The sequence below is a fragment of the Megalobrama amblycephala genome, linkage group LG10 (assembly GCF_018812025.1).
Source record: "Megalobrama amblycephala isolate DHTTF-2021 linkage group LG10, ASM1881202v1, whole genome shotgun sequence".
In the NCBI taxonomy this organism is placed as follows: Eukaryota; Metazoa; Chordata; class Actinopteri; order Cypriniformes; family Xenocyprididae; genus Megalobrama; species Megalobrama amblycephala.
Genome location: NC_063053.1, coordinates 35,191,490 through 35,217,046, shown reverse-complemented (window position 1 = coordinate 35,217,046; position 25,557 = coordinate 35,191,490). Strand labels below are relative to the sequence as shown.

General features: G+C 40.7%; 1 pseudogene; it reads right to left on the bottom strand.

Moving 5' to 3' along the window:
* Positions 1-22,738, bottom strand: part of LOC125276390 — a 45,952-nt pseudogene extending 23,214 nt beyond the window's left edge.
* Positions 22,739-25,557: the final 2,819 nt, after the last annotated feature.

Below are 25,557 nucleotides of genomic sequence, written 5' to 3'. Positions count from 1 at the left end.
TATTTGTTACCAAAAACCATAACTATAACAATAACTACAAAACTACTCAAAATTTAAGAGAATAGTAGAGTCCACAACCACAACGAACCACAACGAAAAACAATATCGCTGGAATTACTTTCAAAACAGTTTTCTTCCAATTGATGTTGATGAACAACAAACATTGATAACCAATCAGATTTGAACAAATTTAAAGGTGCCATCGAATTGAAAATTGAATTTACCTCAGCATAGTTGAATAACAAGAGTTCAGTACATGGAAATGGCATACAGTGAGTCTCAAACTCCATTGTTTCCTCCTCCTTGTGTAAATCTCATTTGTTTAAAAGACCTCCAAAGAACAGGCGAATCTCAACATAACACCGACTGTTACGTAACAGTCGGGATCATTAATATGTACGCCCCCAATATTTGCATATGCCAGCCCATGTTCAAGGCATTACACAAGGGCAGCCAGTATTAACGTCTGGATGTGCACAGCTGAATCATCAGACTAGGTAAGCAAGCAAGGACAATAGTGAAAAATGGCAGATGGAACGATAATAACTGACATGATCCATGATAACATGATATTTTTAGTGATATTTGTAAATTGTCTTTCTAAATGTTTCGTTAGCATGTTGCTAATGTACTGTTAAATGTGGTTAAAAGTTACCATCGTTTCTTACTGTATTCACCGAGACAAGAGCTGTCACTATTTTCATTTTTAAACACTTGCAGTCTGTATAATGCATAAACACAACTTCATTCTTTATAAATCTCTCCAACAGTGTAGCATTAGCCCGTTAGCCACAGAGCACAGCCTTAAACTCATTCAGAATCAAATGTAAACATCCAAATAAATACTATACTTACGCGATTAGACATTGTAACGCAGTTCGTATGTACGGGAAGGAGGAGGCGGGAACCAGCAAACATTCAACAAAACTTTAATACCAAAATAAACAAAGAACAAAACGAAAGTAATGCCGGCAGACCCTCGCGGACGTCTGCCGGCCACACAAACATAAAACATAAAATAATATCCAGGCCTGGTCCTCTCTCATCCTTCACTGTCGTCGCTCCTTTTATGCTCCCGAAGCTCCTCCGTGAGAGACTCAAGGCCGGTGCGCCTCACAGGTGAAGATCATTAACACTTGTGTCACCGGCCTCGCGCCGTTCCCTCATGGCTCTCGCCCCTCGCAGGCCGGGGGGTACTCCCGCGACTGCGCTTACTCCCCCCCGGGGCCTGTCTCGGCGGCCGCAGCACCTGGGGGTAAGGACAGATGAGACGAGAGAAAGGAGACGGAAGCAAGGGGAGCGACAGGACGAGAGAGGGGAAAGAGGAAAAAGAAAGAAAAAAAAAATTGGGTCCGGTTCCCAGACACACTGCCGCTCGGTCCTCAGCCTGCCGAGAGGCTCTTCTTCGCAGTGCCATGCGATGGCACTGGATGCTCGGTGGACGGCCCGATCCTTGACCGCCTCCTGGTGGCCGGCGATGGCTCCTCCGGTTGAGGGCAGCCGGCAGCGAGTCGACCGTCCCCTGCTCCTCCCCTTCACGGCGGACGGTAGCAGGCTCCGGCCCATGGCAGACGACGGCACTCCTCCGCTCCCTCCAGGACGGCAGCCACCCCACCTCGTCCCAGGAGCACGGCATCCGGGTCTCCGTCCCACCTTTCACAAGGCTCCAGTACCACCGCCTCGGGCAGCGTCTCACGGTCTTCACTCCCGCGCTGCCCGAACTCCGCAGCACTGCAATCCCCCTCAGCAGCTCTCCGACAGCATGTTCCTCCTTCCTCCCGGGTTTCGGCACCAATGTAACGCAGTTCGTATGTACGGGAAGGAGGAGGCGGGAACCAGCGAACATTCAACAAAACTTTAATACCAAAATAAACAAAGAACAAAACGAAAGTAATGCCGGCAGACCCTCGCGGACGTCTGCCGGCCACACAAACATAATAAAACATAAAATAATATCCTCCTAATAGCTCCTCCTTTTATGCTCCCGGAGCTCCTCTGTGAGAGACTCAAGGCCGGTGCGGAGAGCGGGCAATTTAAAGGGGCAGCACCAAAATAGGCAGTTAAAAAATTATTAAAAAAAAATCTATGGGGTATTTTGAGCAGAAACTTCACAGACACATTCAGGGGACACCTTAGACTTATATTACATCTTGTAAAAAAATGTTCGATGGCACCTTTAAATAGCTCAAATGTTCCGCATTATGGGGATGTCATTACCAACACTCTGCAGCATGTTATTCAATCCTCATCAATCATCTTAGCAGCATGAAAAACAAGGCTTGTATTAAAATTCTGAATAATTCAATTGTAATGTATACGCATCCATTTTCTGTAAAGCTGCTATGAAACGATAGGCTATGTATCAAGGGTCATGAAACCCCCAGCAACGGCTTCTGAGTCAGTTTTATTTTGCTCTCATTAAAAGCATCAAAGCATCAATATTTGCACTGTTTGAAGCACCTGTCAGAGGATGAATAAAGCCGAAGTCCACCTTTCTCCCGTTCTCGTAGCTCTCTAGAGCAGTGGTTCCCAAACTGGGGTACACGAACAAAATGCTGAGTAGTTAATTTAATTCTACCTTAAAATAATATTAAAATCGAGCATGTATTTCTAGTTGCCAAAATGTTGTAAATCCAGTAGGCTACATTTAATCAAATTACCTCATAATCTGTAGTCAAAAATGACTGTATCCACACAAGCAGCATGCATATGATAGATTGAGTGCAATCTGCTGCCTTAAAGGGTTAGTTCAGCCAAAAATGAAAATTTTGTCATTTATTACTTACCCTCATGCCGTTCCACACCCGTAAGACCTTCGTTAATCTTCGGAACACAAATTAAGATATTTTAGGTTTTTTTTTTTTTTTTGTGATTTTCGGATATTTTAATAATAGTAGTACGGTGTACATTATTGCAATATTTACTTAAATAAACGGCAATGGGAATGTCTCAGTTACAAAGGTAACCCTCGTTCCCTGAAGGAGGGAACGGAGACGTACGTTGGACAGACCGACGAATAGGAATCTCGCTAGAGAGGCCAATCTACTTCGAGTGTAACTAAAACGAGCCAATGCACATTGGCATGCAATCATATGCATCAGCTGCTCTCCTCGCAGCACAGGTATATAATGAGCAGCAGGTGCGTTGCATCTTCAGGTTTTCGCTGAGGAGCCGAACAGGTTAGGCGGCAGCATCAGCGGGGTACAGCGACTGTGGCGACGGGACGTACGTCTCCATTCCCTCCTTCAGGGAACGAGGGTTACCTTTGTAACAGAGACACTCCCATTCAGTCGGTCACATTCGACGTACGTCGGACAGACCGACGAATAGGAATCCTACCAAAGTGCCACAGGAGCTGCCCTCTTCCAGCGCTCTGTTGTAAGTCGATCACTGCTGTTCCCAAACCCATTCAGTGAGACTATTGAATAACGCTGAGAAAGCGCAACCTTTCGTTAGAAAAGGAGTTAGAAAACCCCGAAGGAGTTATGTGGAGAAGTACATATGGACTAACCTTGTAGGTTGTATAACATATGGAAGAACTGGGGTGACTCCAACTCGATGAGAGATGGGTTCTCCCAGAGGGAAAGACACGGGCTTCGTTTAGGAGCAACCATGGAAAAAAACATATGGGATCCCTGTAGGGTCACACATATGGAACCCAGCCTAAATCCGGTTCTCAAGGATGCAACGGAGTATAGGCCTGGTGCCAGACGCTCCGCTACGTCGGCTGCCGAAGGGTAACCGGAGGACTCAACAGGGTCTGCCCGTAGGGACTCTCTGGAGCAAAAGAGCGCATGTAGTGCAGCAAGCCGACACTAAGCCGGGGCCTCCCCGTGCCTCTGACCTGAGGCGAGAACACGAAGGCTATATAGTATCTAGCGAACGTGTTAGGTATCGCCCCGCCCGCAGCTCTACAAATGTCTGTTAGCGAGGCGCCACGAGCCAGCGCCCAGGAGGATGCTCCTGCAAGGCGCGAACTGGACAGAGCAAAGCCAGGGCTGGGTCTGCCTTCTCCGAGGGCAGCGCTTGCAGGCTCACTACCTGGTCCCTGAATGGAGTGGTAGGAACCTTGGGCACATAGCCAGGCCAGGGTCTCAGAACCACATGGCTGTCACCCGGCCCGAACTCTAGGCATGATTCGTCGACCGAAAATGACTGCAGGTCCCCTACCCTGTTGATGGAGGCCAATGCAACCAGCAGCAAAGTCTTCAGAGACAGAATCTTTCTCTGATTGCAGAAGTCTGCTGATTGCAAGGGCTCAAAGGGAGCAATCTGAAGTGCTCGAAGCACCAGAGCAAGGTCCCAAGAGGGTATGGAGGGAGGTCGAGGAGTATTTTAACGTCTCACCCCCCTAAGGAACCTGACGACCAGGTCGTGCTGACCAACGGTTTTGCCATCTAAGTGGTCGTAGTAAGCGGAGATAGCAGCAGTGTGGAATTTGAGGGTGGAGGGGGACAGCCTACGCTCCAACCCTTGCTGCAAGAAGGACAGCATGACTCTGATCGAGCATCTTCGGGGGTCTTCTCGGCGAGAAGAACACCACTCGATGAACAGGTTCCACTTTGAGGCGTCTGGATGCGGGTGCCAAAGAGTGCCCCGTCTCTGAGAAAGAAGGTCCTTCCTCAAAGCAATGGGCCAGGGAGGGGCTGTCATGAGGAGTGAGAGTTCTGGGAACCAGGTCCAGTTGGGCAAATAGGGTGCAACTAGCAGGACCTGCTCCTCATCCTCCCTGACTTTGCACAGTGTCTGTGCAAGTAGGCTCACTGGGGGAAACGCATATCTGCACAAGCCCTGGGGCCAGCTGTGTGCCAGTGAGTCTGTCCCGAGTGTTCCCTTGGTCAGAGAGTAAAACAACTGGCAGTGAGAGGTTTCTGGTGAGGCAAACAGGTCTACCTGAGCCTCTCCGAACTCTCTCCAGGTCAGCTGGACCACCTGGGGGTGGAGTCGCCACTCTCCCGGCAGCGCAGCTCGTGAGAGCTCGTCGGCCGCATGGTTGAGCACACCGGGAACATGAATGGCGCGAAGCAACATCAGATGCTTCCGACTCCACAGGAGGAGATGGCAGGCGAGTTGCGACGAGAGCATAGACCACCTTGATGGTTGATGTACGCAACGGTCGCAGTGTTGTCCGTACGGACCAGTACGTGCTTGCCCCGTAGCGTCCCTTTGAGGTGGCTCAGAGCAAGGCGCACTGCAAGCAACTCAAGGCAGTTGATGTGCCACTTCAGATGGGGTCCCGTCCAAACGCCTGAAACTGCAAGCCTGTTGTACGTGGCACCCCAGCCGGTGGTCGAGGCATCCGTGAAAACCACAGCATGCCGGGACACCTGTTCTAGAGGCACTCCTGCCCGAAGAAACAAGGGGTCCGACCACGGGCTGAAGGCTTGGCGACACTGAGTGATTGCCACCCGGAACGTGCCGCGTTGCCACGCCCATCTCGGGACTCGGCCGTGAAGCCAGTGTTGAAGCGGTCTCATATGAAACAGACCGAGCGGTGTTACAGCCACTGCGGCCACTATATGCCCCAGGAGCCTCTGAAAGTATTTCAGTGAGACCGCTGTACTGCCGTTGAACATATTCAGGCAGTTCAACACCGACTGAGCATGTTCCTCTGTGAGGCGTGGTATCTGTTTGACCGAATCCAACTCCATACCAAGAAAAGAGATCCTCTGCACCGAGGCGAGTTTGCTCTTTTCCCAGTTGACCTGAAGCCCCAACTGACTGAGGTGTCTGAGCACCAAATCCCTGTGTTCGCATAACTGATCCCAAGACTGTGCTAGAATGAGCCAGTCGTCGAGATAGTTGAGGATGCGAACACCCTGTTCTCTCATGGGAACAAGGGCGCACTCCACGACTTTCGTGAAGACGCGGGGAGACAGGACCAGCCCGAAGGGTAGGACTCTGTACTGATATGCTCGTCCTTCGAACGCGAACCACAGGAATGGCCTGTGTCGCGGAAGAATCGAGACATGAAAATATGCGTCCTTCTGGTCGATCACTGCAAACCAATCCTGGGGACGGATGCATTCGAAAATGTGTTTCTGCGTGAGCATCTTGAACAATAGCTCCAATTCGAAACTCGCAGATCCAGGATAGGTCGTAACCCACCGCTCTTCTTGGGTACAATGAAGTAGGGACTTTAGAACCCTGACCTCATATCGGCTGGACGGACCGGCTCTATCGCGTCCTTCGCCAGTAGGACTGCGATCTCCGCACGCAAGATACGGGCATCGACATCTTTCACTGTAGTGAAGAGGATGCCCCTGAACTTGGGGGGACGCCGGGTGAACTGAATCGCATAGCCGAGCCTGATGGTCCAAATGAGCCAGCAAGATGGACTGGGGAGCGCTAACCAGGCTTGCAGAGACCGTACAAGCGGGACCAATGGGACCACCGGTGTACCCGCAGTGGGGCAGCGAGGTGGAACACAGGTGCGCGGCTCGGGGGGCTCTTTGCGAGGCGGCCCGAAGCGGCGTCACAGTGTGCTGGGCAACACTACCTGGTTCCACAGGTGGACAGAGGGAGCAGTCAAGGCTTTGGCTACCCGCTGCTCGCTGCTGTCCGCTGGCGAAAGAAGAGGGGGATGAGAGTGGTGAGGTTTTTCTCCTCCCACTGCTCTCCAAGCCCTCTTCAGACCTGGAGATGGAGGAACTGTTCTTTTTTTTTTGGAAGTTTGGGTACCGCTGGCTGTTGGGCCAGCGGCGGAACAGAAACAAACCCAATAAAAGGATTTACCACCCGGCCCTCCTCTGGGGGGTGGAAAGAACAGCCCCACCCATCTCTGGGTCGCCTGTCTCAGGGGTGATTTTCTCACCAACCACTTAAACAGCAGCAGAGACGGGAGGTTTCATCTCCCTGCAACGGACACAGTAGAGAGTTTTTTTTTTTTTTTTGCAGGGGATGACACCCTTGGCGACGAGCAGACTGAGGGGTGGCCCAAGAGGAACTCAATGGTTTGTCATGGGAAGCTCCCTGGTCTGCTACTAACTGAGGAGAACTGCTGGGCTCAGTCCTCGACAGTGTCACCGAAAAGGCCACCTCGTGAGATGGGAGCGTTGAGAAAGCATTTAGCTTGACAACCTCTCACACCTCACAAGGTAAGCCAGGGGGCGCTTCTGGACCACCGAGGTGGACATCGTCTGGCCGAGGGCCTGCGCCGTGACTTGATCACAGTTAGTCAACAAGCGCAGCTCAACCCCGGCTCAGAACTACCCTCATGCATTAGAGTGCCTTGGCCTCACATGCAGGGTGAACTGTTGCAAACAGTTTGAGAATGTTGAGAATTTTGTACATAATTTTTTGAGACAATTATGCACATGATTTGTAATTTGTATGAAATTAATGAAAACTATCATTAAAACTAGCAATCTGTTTACAGTTTTTTTCAATTGCTAACATACTTTTGTCCATTCTGTAGTCACATTTTCAAAACTCTAAACACATTTAGCAGAACATCCGTCTGTTGTGACCATACCATTAACAGAATTCATGTAGTTTTCACACTAAATGCAGTGAATTAGCACATTTCTAAAATGCTTACAATTTCTTTTCATATAAGCTTACCCCATACCAAAATCATGGATCTTTCTCATCTTATTTGCAAATGCTTAAACACAGCAAGTCAGAAATGAAGACCAAATGTTCCAATCTTTAAATATAGGATAAAACCTTTACTTTTGCAACAAAAGCACTACTGGATTGTAACAACAGCAGCTCAAAAGTATTGAAAAAACATATCAAACAAATACTGAAACATTTGATAAGCATTTTTAATTAGCAGATCACTGAAATATTGAGAAATAGATTACAATCTCAGTTGGAGGCATAGTTAGGTGTTGAAGTTTTTTTTCATTACATACTGTAAAATAGGACTCTTTGAATTGGATTTGTTCAGTGTGGATGCAGAACAACACAAAGGAGCAGAGAGAAAAAAATGTCTGGGTAAGGGAGAGGAACAGATGAAGGAGCAGAGGAGAAGTTGGATCAGGACAAGGGAGAAGAAGAGGTAGAGGAGAGGAGGAAGAACGTGTGTTGGATTGTGCGTCTCTGTGGTTTTTCCCCTTACACACGAAGAACCTATGAAAGCTTATTTCTGCCATGCTTAGAAAATAATAACGTAATTGTCTTTTTATCTCTCTAGACTTTTTTTCTCTCAATTCCTATAGTTTATATTTCACAATTCTGAGAAAAAAAAGTTAGATGTAAACACACAATTGCAAAAAATAAAGTAAAATAAAATAAATAAATAGAATTGTGAGATAAAAAGCCACAATTACCATTTATGCTTTTTTATTCTGTGGAAAAAAAGCTTCCATAATAACCAAAGATCATGTATGTTGGATTTGTTGTTGATCAATGGCAGCAATTTCATGTTTTCATTTCAGTAAAAGCTACAACGATTTTTCTACAATGAATCCACTACCACTGTTCCATATATGCAGAATATGTGGTCTATGTAGGGCACTAACTACCAAGGGGACACCATCGCACTCTCTATAGGGGCACCATCAACACCACACACCCAACCCCAGAAAGAGTTTTCAACCAAGGGGGACACTGAAGTTCTGCATAGGGGACTCATTTGACCAGTAGCTGCCCTGAGCAATTCTGTTACTTTCTTCTTTTTTTCTACTGCACATTCCATGAAATAATGACTCATTCACTTCAGTTTCCAAGAATGCACACATTCAACACTCAACCAAAAATGCAGAATGGCTTACATGTACGGAAACTGAATTTCAAAAACTATGAATTTCATATTTTTTCTGTTGGTAGAACTGAAACATGACAGTAATGCAGTTTTCATAATGCCATCAACTGTTAGTATTTTGACAGTCATTGTGCTGTGATTGACTATATGTTCATGTTGGAGAGAAAACTAGTGCTATGTTTTGACAGAACGACTCGATTTTGAATCAGGTTTGCTGTGTTTTGATAGAGTTAGTATATGTTGCAAAAGGTTTTAGCATTTTGAAATGTAGAGTTTGAATTTACTTAACAAAATATGGTTTTGGGCAGAAAATTAAATATTTGGCTAACTGTGTGATGAATGTGTGTTGCTGTGTTAAGAGTTTAGAAAAAGTATTTTAAGTATTGGTAAATGCTTGTTAGCAATTGTAAAAAAACTGTATATCTTACAATTCTGAGAAAAAAAGAATTGTGAGATGTAAACTCACAATTGCAAAATAAAAAATATTTTTGATAAAAAGTCACAATGACCTTTTATGCTTTTTTATTCTGTGGTGGAAAAAAAGCTTCCATAATAATCAAAGATCATGTATGTTGGATTTGTTGTTGATCAATGGCAGCAATTTCATGTTTTCATTTCAGCAAAAGCTTTACACTACAATGATTCCACTACCACTGTTCCATATATGCAGAATATGTGGACTGCGTAGGGCACTATACCAAGTGCACATCATCCCACCCTCTATGGGGCAACATCAACACCACACCCACCCACCCTCAGGAAAAGATTTCAACAGAGGGTCAACTGAAGTTCTGCATTGGGGACTCAATTGACCAGCAGCTGCACTGCAGTAAAACGAAACTGAATTTTAAAAACTATGAATTTCATATTTTCTCTTGGTAGAACTGAAACATGACAGTAATGCAGTTTTCATAATGCCATCATCTGTTAGTATTTTGACAGTCATTGTGCTGTGATTGACTATATGTTCATGTTGGATAGAAAACTAGTGCTATGTTTTGACAGAATGACTCGATTTTGAATCAGGTTTGCTGTGTTTTGATAGAGTTAGTATGTGTTGAAAAAGGTTTTTGGCATTTTGAAATGTAGAGTTTGTGTTTATTTAACAAAATATGGTTTGACTATTTGGCTAATTCTGTGATGTATGCGTGTTGCTGTGTTAAGAGTTTAGAAAAAAGTACTTTAAGTATTGGTAAACGCTTGTTAGCAATTGAAAAAAAAAAAAAAAAAAAAAAAAAAAAAAAAAAAAAAAAAACTGTAATATCCAACATCAAATATTTTAGTAAAATATATTTTAATCAGAATTATTGCGCCCCGTCTGTTTAGCGCGCAGCAGCGCTCGTTCAGTGAAGTTTAGCAGCAAAATGGAAATATTTGCAAGACTTTATAACATTTACAGATGAAGAATAAACTTGTGAAAGTAAGTTATGCACTGAGGAAAACACCATGTCTCAAGTGCATAAAATAGCACAAAATGCTGTTTCTTATGGTGGATCGATTTGATCGATTTGATCGACTTCTAGGGATGGATAAGAAAAGCGTGCACGCGCAATTATCTTGACTAGGTAAACCTGGATCAAATTAGCGGCACTGCGTGAACTTCAATATCCTCATTTCGAATGTTAATTCAAGTCAGGTTTTGGAGTTTAATCCTCGCTTTTCTTAGCGTCTTTTATGAAACAGCCCTCGGGACAGGTTTTAAAACCACTGTCTTTGACTGTTATTTATTGAATATTTAAGAAATCACACTCACATCTCATGGACGCGCGAGCTCAGACAGAAAACAAATACAACGATATCATCGTTAGAACGAGCAGCTTTAGCAATTTGATACTCACCAGAACCAAAGACACTTTGACACAATAACGCATAAAACACCCCAAACTGGAATAAATGATCCATTAACATTGGTTTTCCAAAATTTTCAGACGTGTAGGGATGGGTACTACACCCAGTGTACAAACGTCTCGAGTTTTCAACACACTAGTGCCCTGAAACGGTGATCCGGAGCATTGCTTGAAACAAGGCTGTCATGTGACCTGTGGAAATGAAGCTTCACTGACACTCCAGCACAGTGAAAAAAAAAAAAAAAAAAAAAAAATCTTGATTAAAAATATGAATTTGCATTTGTATTTGTGCATTTGTGTTTTTTAACAATGTGCATTTTTGTGTTTTGTAAGGAACACTCAAAAATGGTGCAATGAAAAAATCACAGACCTAATTTATTGGCATATTAAACAATCTATTTAGAAGGTGAAAAGATACAAGTTTGATGCAAGTAAAAACAGAAAGAATAGAAAGTCTATTTTCATTGTATTGTGCAAAATGCAACGAAATTTCGCTGCACACACAAGCGCCACCATCTTTCTAATGACATATATAGTTAATAAATATACAAATAAACCTTACAAAGACATCCCAACTAACAAAACTGAATGACACATGTAGGATTTTTATTGACCACCAGATGGCGGAAGTAGAGCACTGTTTCAAAAGCTTCGAAGCACCGCTGCCCTTTGTTGTAAACAGTGTAATGCAAACGAAGTAATAATACTTCGTTACAGTACTTAAGTTTTTTTTGAGGGGGAGAATCTGTACTTTACTTGAGTTTTTACATTTCTGTCAACTTTTACTTTTACTCCACTACATTTCCTAAATAAAATGTATACTTTTACTCCGATACATTTTCCCAAAGCATTTTCGTTACTTACTACAAAATAAAGTCGGAAGAACACAGACTGCAAGCAAGCATGTGCAAACAAGAGCTCGCACAACCACGATTGATTTCATTTTCTGGGTTGCGTCCGTTGCTGGAGCGGCTGGAGAAAAGTGCGCTGTCAAGTCAAGTCAAGTCACCTTTATTTATATAGCGCTTTTTACAATGCAGATTGTGCCAAGGCAAGACTTATGGTGACTTGACTTGACAAAAACAGCAACTGTTTAACGTCACGATTGTTACCATTCATTTGCATTAGTTTATATCCATCTGTTCGCTGTTATGCATTCGTTATCCAGCGAAGATGCATATTTAAACTGTATCCTCATCATGCAGCGACAGAAACATAAATCAGAAATGTATTCAATTTCAGTTCTTTTTTATCAGCAACACATAATTTGATTAGATAATCATCAAGTTTTCTAAAGTAGAGGCAAATAATGTGTGAAAATATACATATAATAGACCCATGCTATGCCTTTGTGTGTAAAGATGATAATTTTTAAGCATGACTGTTTGGATTTATATGAAATGGCAACACTTTACAATAAGAGTCCATTTGTAACATTAAATAAGGTTAATAAAAGTATTGTTCATTTTTAATTTCAACATTTACATTTCAGCATTTTAAAGTTGTCTCTTACATTCGTTATAATGCACTATGAATTAACAGGAATGATCAATGTATTGTTATAGTGTTAGTTAATTAAAATAAGTTGTTTGTTACAATTATTTCATGTATTCACAATAAGTTCTGTATTAGCCAATCAGATGTGGCCACGTCATCACGCGGGGTTTAGTTCACTCTTTGTTTTTACGTTTAGCGTCAGTATGCTCGCAGGCTTCAGTGCAGATGGTTGTATATAAACCCATCAGCGATGGGCAAGAGCATAAACCCCCGCTATTGTAAAGTTGTGGTTTAATAATTTAAGTAAAGTCCCTGAAACGGATTCGTTTTGTTGTGTGCTTCTCTTCACGCCTCCGCGGACGCTGTTAAGCGAAAGACTAAAGCACAACAGTATAATTAATGTATTAGTATTTTTTATATTAAAAAAATTACAATAAACATTTGGCCAACATAATTCAAAGAAACAAAATCTAACAAAGTTTTAAAACTGAACACAATCTTGCTGCTCAAACTGTGTATAGAACAATTTTTAAAGGTGCCCTAGATTGTTTTTTTACAAGATGTAATATAAGTCATAGGTGTCTCCTGAATGTGTCTGTGAAGTTTCAGCTCAAAATACCCCATAGATTTTTTTAAATTAATTTTTTTAGCTGCCTATTTTGGGGCATCATTAACTATGCACTGATTTTTTCAGCACGGCCCCTTTAAGAGATGCGCTCTATCTGCCACACGAGCTCTCGACTATATTACAGTGCATTTACAAAGTTTACACAGCTAATATAACCCTCAAATGGATCTTTACAAGATGTTCGTCATGCATGCTGTATGCATGCTTTGAATTAGGTGAGTAAAATATTGATTTAGATGGTTACGTTTGATTCTGTGTGAGTTTGAGGCTATGCTCTGTGGCTAAAGCTAACATTACACACTGTTGGAGAGATTTATAAAGAATGAAGTTGTGTTTATGCATTATACAGACTGCATGTGTTTAAAAATGAAAATAGCAACGACTCTTGTCTCCGTGAATACAGTAATAAACGATGGTAACTTTAACCACATTTAACAGTATATTAGCAACATGCTAATGAAACATTTAGAAAGACAATTTACAAATATCACTAAAAATATCATGCTATCATGGACCATGTCAGTTATTATTGCTCCATCTGCCATTTTTCGCTGTTGTTCTTGTTTGCTTACCTTGTCTGTGCACAGATCCAGCCATTAATACTGCCTTTCCTTGTCTAATGCGTCGAATGGGCTGGCATTATGCAAATATTGGGGTCATAGATATTAATGATCCCGACTGTTACGTAACAATCGGTGTTATGTTGAGATCCGAGTGTTCTCCGGAAGTCTTTTAAACAAATTAGATTTACATAAGAAGGAGGAAACAATGGGGTTTGAAACTCAGTGTATGTCTTTTCCATGTACTGAACTCTTGTTATTCAACTATGCCGAGGTAAATTCAAATTCTGATTCTAGGGCACCTTTAATATTTTTTTGCTCCTTTTGTATTTTACATTAACTTTTACTTTCAATACTTAAGTACGTTTAATATATAAAAAAATACTTTTCGTACTTAATTACAAAAAATATCACATACTTTTAAACTTTTACTCAGGTAGAATATTCTAAACAGTGACTTTAACTTCTACCAAAGTCATTTTCTGGTAAGATATCTGTACTTTTACTTAAGGTGTGGTTTTCGAGTACTTCATACACCACTGGTTGTAAAAGCCTCACTGCTTCAAAAGCTTTGTGCGACACATCCCTACAGATGTGTGTCCCAGAACGGCTAGCACTTATTTCCAGGGATTTCAGAACAGCGTAACAAATATTCCCAGAACCAAACAACACTTCCTTTCTATTTCCCCTTCTTCCCCTTCAGATGTTTTATGGCTCTGTCATATTTCATACATCTGTCATACATGTTCAACTGTTTCTGGTAGGCCACATTCTCTTTTCCCTATGAAGAACAGTGAGTAATTAAGGGATGTATATGCCCTATTTGAAGCCTAAATATTACAGAGTCCTTATCCTTTTTGCTTCCATAGCTGTTTCTCTCTACTTCAACTTTATTTTGAATATTGAAATGATGCCTGCCTTTTGACTCATTGTCCCATTTCTCTTGCCATATTCTGTTTAGAGCAGATTTTATTATTCCATTCACTTCAGATTTACTCAGTGGTACATTAATATCTGTCTCTGGATGTTTTAGAGATCTCTTTGACAAATGATCTACCTCCTCATTACCTTATACAATCCTGGAACCCACAGAAAGGAAATATTCACTCCTATTGTATAGATATGGAAGGCCGTTTCAGCATAAAAACGTTCCAGCGTTACTCGTCGTAATTATATTTTTACTAGTAACAATTAAATTAAAGAGCTCTATAATTTAATTTTTACTAGTAACAATTACAATTATAGAGCTCTATAATTAAATTTTTACTAGTAACAATTATGATTGTAGAGCTCTCTAATTGAATTATAGAGCTCTGCAATTATATTCTTACTAGTAACAACTGAATTGTAGAGCTCTATAATTCAGTTTTTACTAGTAACAATTCCAATTAGAGAGCTCTACAATTCATTTATTACTAGTAAGAATTCAATTGCAGAGCTCTGTAATTCAATTGTTACTAGTAATAATCCAATTACAGAGCTCTACAATTCCACTAGAGTATGGAAGGCCGTTTCAGCATAAAAACGTTCCAGCGTTACTCGTCGTAATTATATTTTTACTAGTAACAATTAAATTAAAGAGCTCTATAATTTAATTTGTACTAGTAACAATTACAATTACAGAGCTCTATAATTCAATTTTTACTAGTAACAATTATAATTGTAGAGCTCTCTAATTCGGTTTTTACTAGTAACAATAACAATTATAGAGCTCTACAATTAAATTTTTACTAGTAACAATTACAATTACAGAGCTCTATAATTCAATTTTTACTAGTAACAATTATGATTATAGAGCTCTCTAATTCAATTGTTACTAGTAATAATTAAATTATAGAGCTCTCTAATTCAATTGTTACTAGTAACAATTTGATTATAGAGCTCTATAATTGAATTACAGAGCTCTCTAATTGAATTGTTACCAGTAAGAATTAAGTTACAGAGCTCCATAATTCAGTTCTTACTAGTAACAATTAGAATTAGAGAGCTCTGTAATTGCAATCTTACTAGTACAAATTGAATTACAGAGCTCTACAATAGCAATTCTTACTAGTAACAATTGCATTACAGAGCTCTGTATTCAGCGACATATCATTATGCTAATCGTGCCTTATGCATATTCAACTGGGGTGGCGTAACTTTGTTTTACAATGTGGGTGGGACAAGAATGTGTATGGGGGGGGGGGTATGTTGTATTATTATTACAATAATAATAATAATATGATATTAAAATTATAAATGTGTTCAAAATAAAAGCCCTGATAGTTGGTTCCTACATCCTGCTATAATACAATGTCGTTAGGTAACATCATTAGAGTCATGTTCACATTAGTTAATAAATACAGACGATCCGCCTTTGATAATTGAATGTCCTGATGGATTAGTGGCAGTATTCATTCACCGTTTAGGTAAATGCTAAGAGGTTCCCGGTTCTAATCCATGTCACTGGACATAATGTAGTTTTTTTCTCATTAAAACCAAAGATTTTCATCAGTGACTTGTATATTCAAGGAGCAGGGATTCACGTTTAAATATTTACAGTATTTAGTATTGTTATGCAATAATAGAATGATTATCAACGGATATCGAATACAAAGAGTAAACACGCAACTAGTTGATTATCAATGAAGTGTTAATAATAGGCGATTGTGCGCTGGATGCGCTGTTTTTGAAACCCTGTTGCACGTGCTCGTTGTCACTGTTAATCTATGGGAAGCCAAACACACCAAAAGTGGTACGAGGCAGCGGGGTGTTACAAAGCTCGCGCCGCGCTGACATGTCATCTGCGCGGATCAAGTGGACCGAGCCGCGCGACCGACTCGTCAGCGCAGCGCGGACGTGTTTTCTAGCGCCACACAATGGGCAGCGCGGCGCGAGCTAATCTCATCCAATAGTATCCAGCTGCAGACCCGCAGCACCAGTTTCAGAACCGCAGTTTCATGATGTCTACAGTATTTAACAACAATACTTTTAAATAAAGTCATTTTTCTGTTCATATAGGCCTAATATGCATAAGATATCATGATGTACAAAGAGGCAAAATTTTAAAACAGCCTATATGCTTAATGTCGATGAACGGATACAAACACAGTCGTTGTATAGGCTACTGCGAGAATAGGCTACAACTACGCCGTTTTGTATTTTTAAACTTGATTTTCTCCACGTTTTAAATAGGCTAATACGATGACACAGAGTTTAAAAAGATTTTTTTTTTTTTTTTTTTTATTAATTCAAACATATATTAATAACATGTGTAACCATTTAGTAAACTGTCTCCCTTGACTGTATCGATATTATTTCCTTCATGTTCAAATGTTGTTGACACATAATACTGACAAATAGTATAAAGTACACAGTAGGCATTTAAGGGCATTTAATGTCAAAATATAAGCCTACATGTATTTAATCATTCCAAATCCTTGAACAAGTGAAACATGCATTTAAGCCAATGAGACATCAGAAGGTGTATATGGTGAGTGTATGATATTTCTGTCATGATGTGGTGAACGAATTTATATTTATATATTTATATTACTAAGTATTTGTATTACTAAGTGTCTGCTAGGCTATTGAATCATTTACATTTTATCATTAAAGATTTTTTTGCATTTGTCAAAGATATGTATCGTGTTAATATTAAATAAATATTAATAAACACTTATTCATTTTGTTTATCAGCCCATGAAATCATGGACAGGGTTTTCTGCAGAAAACCCTGTCTTTTCATGGGCTTATAATCAAAATGAATAAGTGTTATTAAGATTTAGTTAATATTAACACGATACATATTTTGACAAATGCAAAAAAATCTTTAATGATAAAATGTAAATGATTCAATAGCCTAGCAGACACTTAGTAATACAAATACTTAGTAATTAAATATATAAATATAAATTCGTTCAGACATCATGACAGAAATATCATACACTCACCATATACACCTATCTGATGTCTCATTGGCTTAACATGCACGTTTTCACTTGTTCAAGGATTTGGAATGATTAAATAATGTAGGCTTATATTTTGACATTAAATGACATTAAATAGCCTACTGTGTACATAATGTAAGTATTATGTCAGTAGTTCACAATTTGAACATGAAGGAAATAATACGATCAAATATACAGTCAAATGTTACACATGTATTAATATATGTTTGAATTAATAAAAAAAAAAAAAAAAAAATCTTTTAAACTCTGTGTCATCGTATTAGCCTATTTAAAACGTGGAGAAAATAATTTAAAAATAAAAACGGCGTAGTTGTAGCCTATTCTCGCAGTAGCCTATACACGACTGTGTTTGTATCCGTTCATTGACATTAAGCATATAGGCTGTTTTAAAATTTTGCTCTTTGTACATCATGATATCTTATGCATATTAGGCCTATATGAACAGAAAAATGACTTTATTTAAAAGTATTGTTGTTAAATACTGTAGACATCATGAAACTGCGGTTCTGAAACTGGTGCGGGCTGCGCTGGTCTATTGGATGAGATTAGCTCGCGCCGCGCTGCCCATTGGGTGGCGCTAGAAAACACGTCCGCGCTGCGCTGACGAGTCGGTCGCGCGGCTCGGTCCACTGATCCGCGCAGATGACATGTCAGCGCGGCGCGAGCTTTGTAACACCCTGCTGCCTCGTACCACTTTTGGTGTGTTTGGCTTCCCATAGTTATCAGTGACAAGGCGCGTGCAACAGGGTTCAAAAACAGCGCTCCCGTGCACACGCCTATTATTAACACAAATTCTATCGCTGTTGCGGAGTTTACTCTCTATTCGATATCCGTTGAAATCATTCTATTATTGCAAAAAACTAAACACTGTAAATATTTAAACGTGTCCCTGCTCTTGATATACAATCACTGATGAAAATCTTTGGGTGGCTTAATGAGAAAAAAAACCCTACACATGTCCAGTGACATGGATTAGAACCGGGAACCTCTTGCATCCAATATACAAAGGGAGAAACTGCCACTAATCCATCAGGACATTCAATTGTCAAAGGCGGATCGTTGTATTTATTAACTTTAATGTGAACATACTCTTGAGACTAATGACATTGTATTATAGCAGATGTAGGAAAACTATCATATTTGAACACATTTATAATTTTAATATCATATTATTATTATTATTGTAATAATAATACAGGATACCCCCCCCCCCCCCTACACATTATTGTCCCACCCACATTGTAAAACAAAGTTACGCCACCCCAGTTGAATATGCAGGGCACGATTAGCATAATGATATGTCGCTGAATACAGAGCTCTGTAATGCAATTGTTACTAGTAAGAATTGCTATTGTAGAGCTCTGTAATTCAATTTGTACTAGTAAGATTGCAATTACAGAGCTCTCTAATTCTAATTGTTACTAGTAAGAACTGAATTATGGCAGCTCTGTAACTTAATTCTTACTGGTAACAATTCAATTAGAGAGCTCTGTAATTCAATTATAGAGCTCTATAATCAAATTGTTACTAGTAACAATTGAATTAGAGAGCTCTATAATTTAATTATTACTAGTAGAATTGCAATAGAAGCTCTACAATTATTCTTACTAGTAACAATTTGATCTGTAATTAGAATTGTTACTAGTAAGAACTGAATTAACAGAGCTCTCTAATTGAATTGTTACTAGTAACAATTATGATTAGAGAGCTCTGTAATTCAATTGTTACTAGTAACAATTACGATTAGAGAGCTCTCTAATTCTAATTCAATTGTTACTAGTAACAATTGGAATTAGAGAGCTCTCTAGTGGAATTGTAGAGCTCTGTAATTGGATTATTACTAGTAACAATCTGCAATTACACAGCTATGCTTTAATGTGTATTTCTTACTAGTAATAAATCAATTGAAGAGCTCTCTAATTGGAATTGTTACTAGTAAGAATTGAATTAGAGAGCTCTATAATTCAATTGTTACTAGTAAGAATATAATTGCAGAGCTCTATAAGAATTCAATTAGAGAGCTCTATAATTGTAATTGTTACTAGTAAGAATTTCAATTATAGAGAGCTCTATAATTGTAATTGTTACTAGTAACAATTGAATTACAGAGCTCTATAATTGTAATTGTTACTAGTAAAAATTGAATTACGAGAGTAACGCTGGCTCTATAACGTTTGTAATGCTGAAACGGCCTTACTAGTAAGAATTCAATTAGAGAGCTCTATAATCCCAGTTGTTACTAGTAACAATTGAATTACAGAGCTCTATAATTAAAAATGAATGGAAGTCAATGGAGACATATGACTAGTAATAAATGAATTGTAGAGCTCTCTAATTGGAATTGTTACTAGTAACAATTGAATTAGAGAGCTCTATAATCATAATTGTTACTAGTAAAAATTGAATTATAGAGCTCTGTAATTGTAATTGTTACTAGTACAAATTAAATTATAGAGCTCTTTAATTTAATTGTTACTAGTAAAAATATAATTACGACGAGTAACGCTGGAACGTTTTTATGCTGAAACGGCCTTCCATATATAGATATTGTAGAATTTCATACAAGATATCCTGCCTGGATGTTGATTTTCCACTACTCAAAGTCATTAAAGCTGAATACGAATCTGAACAAATCACTACATGCATAGGATGAACTTCTTCCACCCACTGAAGTGCCATTAAAATTCCAATAATTTATTCTGTATATACTGAAATATTATCTGTAATTCTCTTTTCAACACTGTATTTGAAATGAGGAATGTAAACTGCTGCTGCTGTATGTTCAGAGTCTGGGTTCTTCGATCCATCAGTGAATATTTGAATACTATTGTAATATTCCTGATTTAAATGCTGCTTTACTACTACTGTATATCCTTTGATATGGTGGTGTCCTTGGTTTTCAACTTTCAATGTCTGATCTATATCTGGTTTAGAGAAAACCAAGGAAGAATGGATGGTAATGCCACCGTAGGACTAATATTTATATTATTTATTTCTATGTTCTGGGCTTCTTTTCCTACATTCCATCCAAATCTACTGATTTCTTGTGTGTCCCTTAAGTGTGCAATTTTTAATTTTAACCTCCTAACTTACAGAGGCATTTCTGCCATTTCTACCTGTTTTGCTGGGATATGAGATCATGAGGCTTATTCTTAAAGCCTGTGAATGAACAACATTTTTTTTTTTTTTTTTAAGTGGCTGCTGCTACTGAGCTATATACAATGCACCGTAATCCATTACTGGTCTGATCATAGCACTGTATATTCATTGTAGTGATTATTTCCTTTCTTCTTCTTTGGTGTTTTACAGCAGTTGGCTGTCTCACTTTAACTTACTATATCTTAATTAAATTCTTCCTTCCAGTCCAGTCCTCCTTAGAAAATTAAACAAATATCTCCGTCCTTGATCATTATTTCCACATACAGTTGTGGTCTGGATGTCAGGCCTTGTTTACACCTGGTATTAAAGTGCTTTTTGGTCGATCGGATCACAAGTCGATGAGGGAGACACATTCCTGTTTACACCTGCTGTTTAAATCTGTCTCCTTTGTTTACTTCTGTCCAGATTTCTCCCCAGGTGATTTTTTATGGCTGTTCAACCACATGAGCATTCACGCTACAAAACCAATTCAGTTGAATGTGCTTTCGGCCCTGTTTACACCTGGTATTAAAGTGCGTTTTGGTCAATTGGATCACAAGTGGATGACGCTAAATACAGGTGTAAACGAGGTGTAAAGCATTTTGAGCTTGTCCACTTTCAACCACTTCCAGAGGTAGTCGAAAACACATTAGACCGGTTTGCTTTTGTAGTGTAAACGCTCATGTGGTTGAATGTGTCTGAACAGCCACTAAAGACCGTCTAGTCTCCACCTACTGACAATAATGTGTAACATTATGGGAAGGGCTCTACCCAGATGGGATTTAAACTTTGTTGGCTGAAGACCCAAGTTTTGTTTGAAGATGATAAATGTATCAAGCACAATGTTCTCTCATCATTTCTGATTTATAACACACACTCACAGCCTTCGGCATGGTCTTGCATCTGTTAGAGCAGAAATTAAAGCTGATGCTTTCCGTATGTTTTTTCACTGTCTTGGGCCCTATTGTCCATTAGATCAAGGTCCATTAGATCAAAAGATCTGAAGGGAAATATACATATATATATATATATATATATACATATATATATATATATATATATATATATATATATATATATATATATATATACATATATATATATATATATATATATATATACAGTCCCTCCAAAAGTATTGGAACAGTGAGGACTATTCCTTTATTTTTTCTGTAGACTGAAAACATTTGGGTTTGACATCAAACAATTTATATGAGACAAAAGATCAACATTTCAGCTTTTATTTCCAGGTATTTACATCTGGATCTGATACACAACTTAGAAGATATAACCTTTTGTTTGAACCCACCCATTTCTCATGTGACCAAAAGTATTGGAACAGATTAACTTAAAATAGATTAAAGTGAATAAGACTTAATATTTAGTTGAAAATCCTTTGCTTGCAATAACTGCATCAAGCCTATGACCCATTGACATCACCAAACTTTTGCATTCTTCTTTTGTAATGCTTTTCCAGGCTTCCACTGCAGCCTCTTTCAGTTGTTGTTTGTTTTGGGGGGTTACTCCCTCAGTCTCTTTTTTAGCAGGTAAAATGCATGCTCTATAGGGTTTAAGTCTGGAGATTGACTTGGCCAGTCTAAAACCTTCCACTTTTTGCCCCTGATGAACTCCTTTGTTGCTTTGGCACTGTGTTTTGGGTCATTATCTTGCTGCATGATGAAGGATCTCCCAATCAGTTTGGTTGCATTTTTCTGTAAATTGGCAGACAAAATGTTTCTGTACACTTCAGAGTTCATTTTGCTGCTGCCATCATGTGTTACATCATCAATGAAGATCAATGAGCCCGTCCCAGAAGAAGCCATGCAAGCCCAAGCCATGACATTACCTCCACCGTGTTTCACAGATGAGCTTGTATGTTTGGGGTCATGAGCAGATCCTTTTTTTCTCTCCAAACTTTAGCCTTTCCATCACTTTGGTAGAGGTTAATCTTTGTCTCATCAGTCCATAAAACTTTGCCCCAGAATGTTTGAGGCTTGTCTCTGTAGTTTTTGGCAAAGCCTGGCCTTCTTATTCTTCTTGCTAATGAGAGGTTTGCATCTTCTGGTGTAGCCTCTGTACTTTTGTTCATGAAGTCTTCTGCGGACAGTAGACTGTGATACCTTCACTCCTGCCCTCTTGAGGTTGTTGCTGATGTCACTAACAGTTGTTTTAGGGTCTTTCTTTACAGCTCTCACAATGTTTCTGTCGTCAACAGCTGATGTTTTTCTTGGTCTACCCATTCGAGGTCTGTTACTTAGTACACCAGTGGTTTCTTTCTTCTTCAGGACATTCCAAATGGTTGTACTTGCTATGGTCAATGTTTGTGCAATGGCTCTGATTGATTTTCCATCTTCTCTCAGCTTCACAATTGCTTGTTTTTCACCCATAGACAGCTCTCTGGTTTTCATGTTGGTTACACGTCTAACTATAAATGCAGTCTGCACAGGCAAAACCCAAATCTGAAACTGAGTGCAGACATTTAGTGCTATTTATTGTTTGAATAATCAATGTAATAGGACACACCAGGGCAACAAAACACACCTGTCAGTCACATGTTCCAATACTTTTGGTCACATGAGAAATGGGTGGGTTCAAACAAAAGGTTATATCTTCTAAGTTGTGTATCAGATCCAGATGTAAATACCTGGAAATAAAAGCTGAAATGTTGATCTTTTGTCTCATATAAATTGTTTGATGTCAAACCCAAATGTTTTCAGTCTACAGAAAAAATAAAGGAATAGTCCTCACTGTTCCAATACTTTTGGAGGGGACTGTATATACATACACATTTACCCGCCCATAGACCCTCTCATTGAAGAAAGCAGAACAGAAGTGTTTGTAAGTGGAAAAAAGAGACACATTAAAACACCAGGTGTATACAGGAATGTGTCTCCCTTGTCTACTTGTGATATGATCGACAAAAGCACATCTTCATACCAGGTGTAAAAAGGGCCTTCGACTTCCACTGGTAGTGGTCGAAAGTGGACAAGCTCAAAAGTTCTCCTCCAAACTTTATGCGTAGAGTGCCCGAGAGTTCCCTTTTGAAAGGGAACTCAACTCTGCGCTTGGAATTGCGCTATGGGGAACATCCCTCGTGACCCGTGTTCGAAATGCCAAGAATCACACAACTCCAATCCTATTGGCCGGCGACAGCCTATGACGTCAAACGGCACGAACCGTGACGTATAAAGGGAGCGCCTGGGGAAGCAGTCAAACATCCTCTCGTCTTTTCGGGATTGTTTTGTTCGTGCCTGTCTCACTACTCCGGTAAGAGCATTTCTATCATGTCTGAGAAACATTTCAGGAAGTGTGCTGATCCTTGTCCTAGGTTTCTTACACCTGAGGACACACACAACCTGTGCGTTATGTGTCTGGGCGAGGAGCACGCACGGACAGTGCTTGAGGGTGCTGTCTGTGTTAACTGTGAGCGTCTTCCCATGAGGACGCTCCGTTCTCGTCTGGCCCTCTTCTCCGTTGCCTGGTGGTTCTGGCCCCGCTCGCGCTGAGGCAGAGCGGCGGCTGAAATCATGGGGCTCTCAGGTGGAGCTCGCTGAGGAATTTGAGAGGGGTGTAAACGTCTCTCAAGCCGAGGCGTCTGATGAGGACACGCTCCTGAATGACGATGACGTTGTGTCTCTGACGTCATCGGATCCAGGAGCGAGTGCTCTGTTGGCTGAAAGCCCCAGAGAGCAGGAGATGGCTGAGGAGGAGGCGGTGGGTGAGCCCACAGCCTCTCTCAGGCCACCCTGCCGGTGTATTCGGAGTTATTGGAGGTTATGGAGCGCGCTGCGGGCAGGTTACAGCTGCCTTGGGAGAGTGTTAGGAAGGAACCTGTTCGCATAGATTAAACGAACGCTTCCTTTCAGATCATAACCCCATAACTCCAGGAATTTATCGACATCAGCGAGCCAGCTTTGCTGATGTTGAGGGATTGAGCCAGTATGGATATACGTCGATGCCTCCTATATATATGAGACGTTTGCGAACTATCTCGCTACAGGGCACCATTGTTGAAAGCTCTGGCCCTGCCATCCAGGGCGCTGAAGGTGATGTCACGCCTGAATGGCAGGGCTTACGCCGCTGAGGGTCAGGCTGGTGCTGCTTTGCATTCTATGGCAATTTTACAAGCGTACCAGGCTGATCTGCTCAAGGATCTTTATCAGGGACAGGGTCTGTCCGCTGAGGCGGTTGCCAAGTTGCGCCGGACCGCGGATCTCGCTCTGAGGGCCACCTGTTGCGCTCTGCTGCATTCAGATCCTGTATCCCGCTCAGATCCGGATCTGGGCCCAGACAGCCGGGGGGCTCCGGGCCGTCTCGAGCTGAGGCTCAGAGAGAGGCCCAGAGAGCCAGCGTTGCTGCTCGTGCGCCTCCTCCTCCCCGGAGTAAGGCGCAGAAGCGGCGGGATGCGAAGAAGAAGAAACAGGACTTGAGAGAGGTGATCGAGCATAGGCGCCAGCAGCGCAGATGAACAATCTCTCCTCGCGGGGGCTGAAAACATCTCGCCCTCGCTTGTTTTCTTCTTCCGCCTCCCGGCAGCATTGATAACATTCTGTATGCTCGGGCTTTTGCAGTCAGGCCGATGGTCAGGGCCTATGATGAATATTTTTCTGATGGCCTACTGTCTGGTTTGATAGTGAAAGTACTTTTAGGCTTAAAGGACTTTGGATTTTCCTTCTCTACTAACGGTTACGGAAAAGGAAGGTGTCTTCGTCCCACGAGCCACAGGAGGTAAGCGAGGTCTCTTTTTATCCTCCATAGAAAAAGGGAAAATGTAGACCTTGTCTTTTTCCTGTATAGTTTCCCGAGTATATAGTTTGTCTTAGAAGGGGTTAATTTGGGCTGAATAACTGAAACGCTGGGTTGGCTAGTTGTATTCATAGCTACTGTTTATCGCTGTTTTATTTTTAGCCTCCTGTGTTAGAGTGGCTTGCTCTTTGACTTTGGTGTTTGTTAGAGTTGTCACTCTTTGTTTCAGTTATGTGTACTTGTTCGGTCTTTTGGTCGCTTTGGCGCTGTTGTCTGGTGCTCGTCTTTTCCTCGCTATTGATTAGATGAGCCCATAGTGCAGCAGGGTCTCTTCAGACTATAGCTAGCGGCTAGGCTAGGTGCTAGTGTTTTTTCAAACACTATTATCACTATTTTTTCTTTTGTGATTTCCTAGTTCTGGCCTCCTCCTGAGGGAGTTGTTGACCGTATCCCCCTTTTGTAAACCCCTATCATATTGCTA